We start from the raw sequence: 6,402 nt of genomic DNA, 5'->3' as shown, positions 1-6,402 counted from the left end.
CATCTCCAATACAAATTCTGTATGATGAGGTTTAACAGTTGTGTCAAGGGGAAAAAACATCAAGGCCATTTCATTAGGTACAAGACTAGTTTGGACCAGTTTTGCCTTCAGAACAGCCTTACGTTTTCATGGCACACATTCATCAAGGTGCTACAAACATTTGTTGGTTTTTGGTCCATATTGACGTGATAGCATCACACACTGCAGCTCTGTGGCTATAGGTCAGGAGGTAGAACATGTCACCTACTACTCAGAAGGTTGGTTGTTTGGTCCCTGGCTACTCCAGTCTTCATGCCAAACAGGCTGGCAAGATACGAACCTCAAGCTGCTATTTAAATACAAAAGCTACGATGTACCAGCTGTACACTACACAATATCCATCATGTTAAGTCTCATTGCGTGCAGCCCCGGTGGCCTAATGGATAAGGCACTGGCCTCCTAAGCCAGGGATTGTGGGTTCGAGTCCCATCTGGGGTGATTTCCAGCAGAGTGGCGCAGCGGAAGCGTGCTGGGCCCATAACCCAGAGGTCGATGGATCGAAACCATCCTCTGCTAGGACTTTTAGCCAGTTTGCTTTCAGTCATTAATGGAATACAAGTTTCCCTTTATGCACTTACTGGCTATGAGATGTCTAGTACTGGGTTGATACTAGACTTGTAGTCAAGACCGCCTAAACCGAGACCAAAGGGTATCGAGACCAAGACAAGACAAAGTCGAGACAGAGACAAAAAAAGTCTTTAAACTGCAGCCAGATGCTGCTTCGTTTACGGGTGTCAGGCATATTTATATGTTTTTGCGATGCACTCACACAGCCCTCCGCACCGCTGTCTACTGTCTCACTCGCTTACTGAGAGGACAGACGCACGCTCCACTTGACTGTCGCGTCTCTCACCCTCTCTGTTTTTCACATAATGATATTATCTTATATCCTCACATGTGATTGGCCACAATATGGAGGGATTGGCGCATAGCTGAGCCACTGTGTGAGAGCTGAGCAGCAAAAGGAAATTAAGTAAGGAGCCGGCTCTCGCTCAATGGGAGTCGACTCTGATTACTACAAAGCACTCTCTAAGCACGGCTCTTAGAGCTGATGCTTTTGCGCATGACGTTGTGTGTCATGGATACTGTTGACTCCAAATCTCCCGACCACTATAGACCAAGACAAGACCAAAGTCCCCTTTTTGTCTCCTGATCTTCCATGGCAATAATTCAAGAAGTTGCTGGAAACATTCCTGAGAGATTTGGTCCATAATGACATGACAGCATCACACAGTTACTACAGATTTATAAGCTGCGCATCCCAAAGGTGTTCTTTTGGATTGAGATCTGGTGACTGTGGAGGCCATTACAGTGAACTCATTGTTATGTTCAAGAAATCAGTTTGAGATTATTTGAGTTTTGTGACATGGTGTGTTATCCTGCTGGAAGCAGCCAACAGAAGATGGTACACTGTGGTCATAAGGGATGGACATGGTCAATAACAATACTCAATTAGTCTTTGTTAAACTAAACCCTGTTGCTAAAGGGCTCTAAGTGTGTCAAAAAGTGTCTGACACCATTACACTACCAGCACTAGCCTGAATTGTTGATACAAGGCAGGATGATGTTTTCATGTCTTTTACACCAAATTTTGACTTTGCCATTTGAATGTTGCAGCAGAAATGAAGACTCATCAAACAGGCAACATTTCTCCAATCTTCTGTTGTCCAGTTCTGATGAGTCTGTGTGAACTGCAGCCTCAGCTTCATGGTCTTAGGAGTGGCAGCGGTGTGGTCTTCTGCTGCTGCCATGATGCTCTTCTCCATACCTTGGTTGTAATGAGTCGTTATTTGAGCTGCAGTTGCCGTTCTGTCAATTCAAAGTAGTTTTGCCACCCTCACCCGGAGAATTGCTGCTTACTGGACTTTTTCAGAAAGTTTTCTGTAAATGTTGCTTATGTGGAAAAATCCCAGTAGATCAGCCGTTTCTGAAATACTTAGACCAGCCCGTCTAGCACAAGCAACCATACTAACTATCAATTTCATTTAAGTCATCATTTTTCCACATTCTGATGCTCGCTACAAACTTCAGCAGGTCACTTTGATCATGTCTAAATTCCTAAAGGCACTGAGTTGCTGACATGCCTTGCAGGTGTTTGTCAACTGTTGAACCTGTTTATATTTTACCAGACAACCTTAATGGTCAATCATATCATATTGTCCTGTTCATACAGAATACAGTAAACCTGTTGTATGTGCTTTCTTGTTTAATACTTTTGCACTAATGTTAACATGAGACATGAGCAGCTACAGACATCAAATATACAGAAAGCTGTTTATGATTTTTCCCTGCCAAATGACCTCTAAGAAGTGCAGCGTGCCAAAAATGGAAGCGAAAGAGTAAATTTTTATAACCAACAGGCTTCTTTTAAATCTAAAAATCAAATCTCAGTCTGCAGGCCTCATGGAGTGTCTGCTGAGGGCAAGGTGAGTGCGGAGGATATCAGCGTCATCGCCCGCTCCTCTCACTCTCGCCATGATGAGCTGTGCTGCCGAGTGTGTTGTTGCCTAATTCTCTCTAACTACAGCCCTGTGTAATCACATACCCCAATTAACCACCTCGGCTCCCCGTTTCCTGCGACGCGCACGCCGCCCTGTCTTCTCGCCACACCGCGTAATTAGCTTTCATCTGGAAATGAAAAGAAAGGAGCAGCTCAGCAATTGTGCAGCCACTCTCTCGTTCTCCCCCGTCTCTACCCATCTCTCTAGCACTCTACTTCTCATATCATAATGGCCCGCAATTTCAATCAGATGGATTTTTATCGCTGACACTAAGAAAAATTGGCTCTCATCCTAGTCCCTCCTTTCAACCCCCCCACCCCACCCCCAAACAAGCAGCCCGCCTCGTTTGATAGCTTATGCTTGTGAGACAGCCATCAAGGAGAGTCCTTGTTGTGACTGGGAGGTCTTAGTTTGATATTTACAAAGGATTTAATTCCCTTTTGTTGATGGGTGTGTGGCATTATGGAAGGATCAGGTTTTGCATGCTCTAACAAGGTGTAGCACAAATTAATTCCAGTCCACATAAATGCGAGAAGGGATGAAACAAATACATTGGAGATTTTTGCTTTTAATCATTTTGTTGGAAGAGATTCCCGCTATAATCTTCAAGTACATTATCAAGCATTAATGCTTGCTTTCATTGAACAGGTTAAGAAGGCAGGGGCCAAGTATTGCTCTACTCTAATTCACACTAATGAGCACAGCCCCAGAGCCTTTTTTTACACAGTGGACCATCTTTTAAATCCTGTAAGTTTTAATAAGATTATGTGGTTGACTGAGGAATTCTAAAATTTCTAAACTTTTCTAAGGATAAAATTAATGACTTGAAATCCTAAATAGTAGTTCCTGATTCTTTTATTGATGCCCTGCCCCAGCAATATCATTTTCTCTTCTTTAATGCAACTATGGACGAGCTTTTAAGTACTGTGGCACGACTAAAGCACTCATCGGGCTGTTAATATGAGCTATACCTCCAAATTTTCTCTGTGAAGTGTTGGATATCACTAAGGGGCATTTTGGGAGATTTTTTTTAAATGGGGAGCCATGGGGGACCACAGGAAATCAGAATATTGAATCATTAAAATGTTCATAAGTGTGCTCATTTGCAGCCCTGCATCCTGTTGCAGATTTATTATGTGGGAAGTGGAGCTCCATAAGCTTGTGATGGATAGTTTGGATAGCAAAGTGCAAAATTATAATTCTTTTTGAGTAATAGTTCACAGCTTGAATACATATATATTTAAAGTAGTTAAAGTAAATGTACTCATGTAATCTTACACTTTTTCTAATCATATACATCATTTTATTGGGCTATAATTATTGATTTAGGGATGTTTATATATGCTTAATGTGGCACCAGCAGGATCATCATGCAGGATCATGTCTATGGCACTGAGTTGTCTATGTTTTATCAGTGACCTCCCTGATGTCACTGATATTTAGTGGGAGTTAACAGTAATCTGTGCTCTGGATGTGTCCCAGAATACTTAAAGCCTGTTTGCAACCACTCAGAAAAACATGATCTCATTACAGAGGACTCTCAAAGTTACCTTTTATAGTAAAATGTCTGGAGAAGACTGTCTACAACTTCCTGATGTGTTACAACAGAACAGCATCTTTGAAAAACTTCAGGCATGTTTTAACATCATACAAGTTGCATAACATGTTCATATTTGGTGCCTTCATGGTGAGATTTGGTCCAGTTTTGACCTGGTTCAAGAACCAGCTCTCTATACTAAATTTTGAACTAAAGATCTGTTTAGAAAGTATGATAAATGGCCTATTTAACATAAATAACTGGATAAATAATCTTTAATAAATGCTTCAGAGATCAGGGAAAGTTTTTTTTATCATTTGTTTTTGAAAAAAACCTAATTGTGAATTTTGTCCATGTGTTTTGTCAAAATAATTAACGACATGTCAGTTCCAACGGAAACCACACTGTCAAATCTGACTTAAACTTTGCAGGAAGATTATTAGGGGGACCTGAATTCCTTTCAAGCTTTGTGGTATTGGTTTGTATAAAATACACACCTTAAATGTCAGTCATTTATGCAACTCTGCATAGTAATTAACAGTACAAACCCAAACAAAGACTTATTTTCCCTCGAACATATGACTGGCAATCAGAGATGGGCAGTAACGCGTTACTTGTATCGCGTTACTGTAATCTGATTACTTTTTTCAAGTAACGAGTAAAGTAAGGGATTACTATTGCAAAATCAGTAATTAGATTACCGTTACTTTCCCGTAGGAATGCTGCGTTACTGCGTTACTAAAACCGTGATTTTTTTTGCGAGAATGTCTCATGACAGTGACGTAAGCAAGTGCGACGTTGGTGACAGCAGCTGTGTGCAGATCAACAATGGATCATATATCGAGTGCAGAGAGAGTATGAGCGTGCAGCGTTTAAAGTGTGGAAGTACTGACCTTACTTTGAGTTTGATTCCATAAAAAGTGATAAAAACATTAGCGTCCATCGTGCGTGGGAAGAAAACTTCTTTTTACAGCGAAAAAAACCCCTAAACTTCCGAGCAAGCACCGAGTAGCTACGACGTAATGGGAAACTCACAGAGACACTCGCGCGGATTCTTCAACTGACCGCAGCACACCTGCACCAGGGTAACCCTCCGCCTACCCTGCTCCTGCTTTACAGGTGAAAATATTTATTTTCTGCTGTGTTTTACTTGCATCTGTTTGAAAGAGTGAGTGAAAACACAAAAAATATTTTATTTTATGTGCTGGAATGTGTAGAAAATAGGTTTAAATGTTAAACTAATTTATTCAAGTCAGAGAATGTTGCATATAATAAAATGTTTTGCTTGATGCATAAAGTTAAAAGATTAAAACTAATAAAACAAGTTAAAAAAAGAGACTTTTCCATTTGATTACATTTTGTATGATGGATTATGTAGAAAAAGTAGAATTGGGCTGAAAGATCTATCACTTTATCACCTCTTCAGGTTGTAAATCGTGTTTTTAAAAAGTAACTAAGTAACTAAGTAACTAAGTAATTAATTACTTTTGAAAATAAGTAATCAGTAAAGTAACGGGATTACTTTTTGGGGGGAGTAATCAGTAATTAGTTACTGATTACTTTTTTCAAGTAACTTGACCAACACTGCTGGCAATATAAGAAACAAAGTCAAATATGATTAACATAAAATGTCACCATTTCAAATCACCTGAAGACAAAGGCATTGCCTAGCTTTGTGGCGATATGTTGTTGTGTTGGGTCACTTCACACCTACAAACCCAGCAAACACAGTTGGAACAGTGGCTTTAGCCAAAGAAATATCAAAAAGAGGGGCAATGGTAATTAACCCTTTAAGACCTACCATAGAACCAAGTCCGCCAGAGCTTATAAGATAAGATAAGATAACCTTTATTAGTCCCACACGTGGGAAATTTGTTTTGTCACAGCAGGAAGTGGACAGTGCAAAAGTTATGACGCAAAAATTAGAATACAATAAGAATAAATACAGTACACAGCTGTACAGAATAGAATAAAATAAAATACTATATACAGTAGAATAAAATAGAATAAAAATATACAATAAGATAAAAATAGAATACGAATGCTATATACAACTGAGTAAAAATACAACGATGCCAGAAAAGATTATTGCACTTAGTGTTATTGCACATGTGTGGATGTGTGTGTTTGTTCAGTTAAAGTCTTTGTTGTGGAGTCTGACAGCAGTGGGGAGGAAAGACCTGCGAAATCTCTCCGTCCCACACCGTGGGTGCCGCAGTCTCCCACTGAAGGAGCTGCTCAGTGCTGTCACAGTCTGCTGCATGGGGTGGGAGATGTTGTCCAACAGGGATGACAGCTTAGCCGCCATTCTCCTGTCACTCACCA

General features: G+C 40.3%; 1 non-coding gene across 1 annotated transcript; it reads left to right on the top strand.

Moving 5' to 3' along the window:
* The first annotated feature begins 404 nt into the window (after positions 1-404).
* Positions 405-477, top strand: trnar-ccu (transfer RNA arginine (anticodon CCU)). The gene has a single exon. It is a non-coding gene; the product is annotated as a tRNA-Arg (tRNA).
* Positions 478-6,402: the final 5,925 nt, after the last annotated feature.

Source organism: Astatotilapia calliptera, chromosome 23, assembly GCF_964374335.1.
Source record: "Astatotilapia calliptera chromosome 23, fAstCal68.1, whole genome shotgun sequence".
Lineage (NCBI taxonomy): Eukaryota > Metazoa > Chordata > Actinopteri > Cichliformes > Cichlidae > Astatotilapia > Astatotilapia calliptera.
The sequence above is the reverse complement of the archived record's forward strand: the minus strand, read 5'-3'. Positions and strand labels throughout refer to the sequence as shown.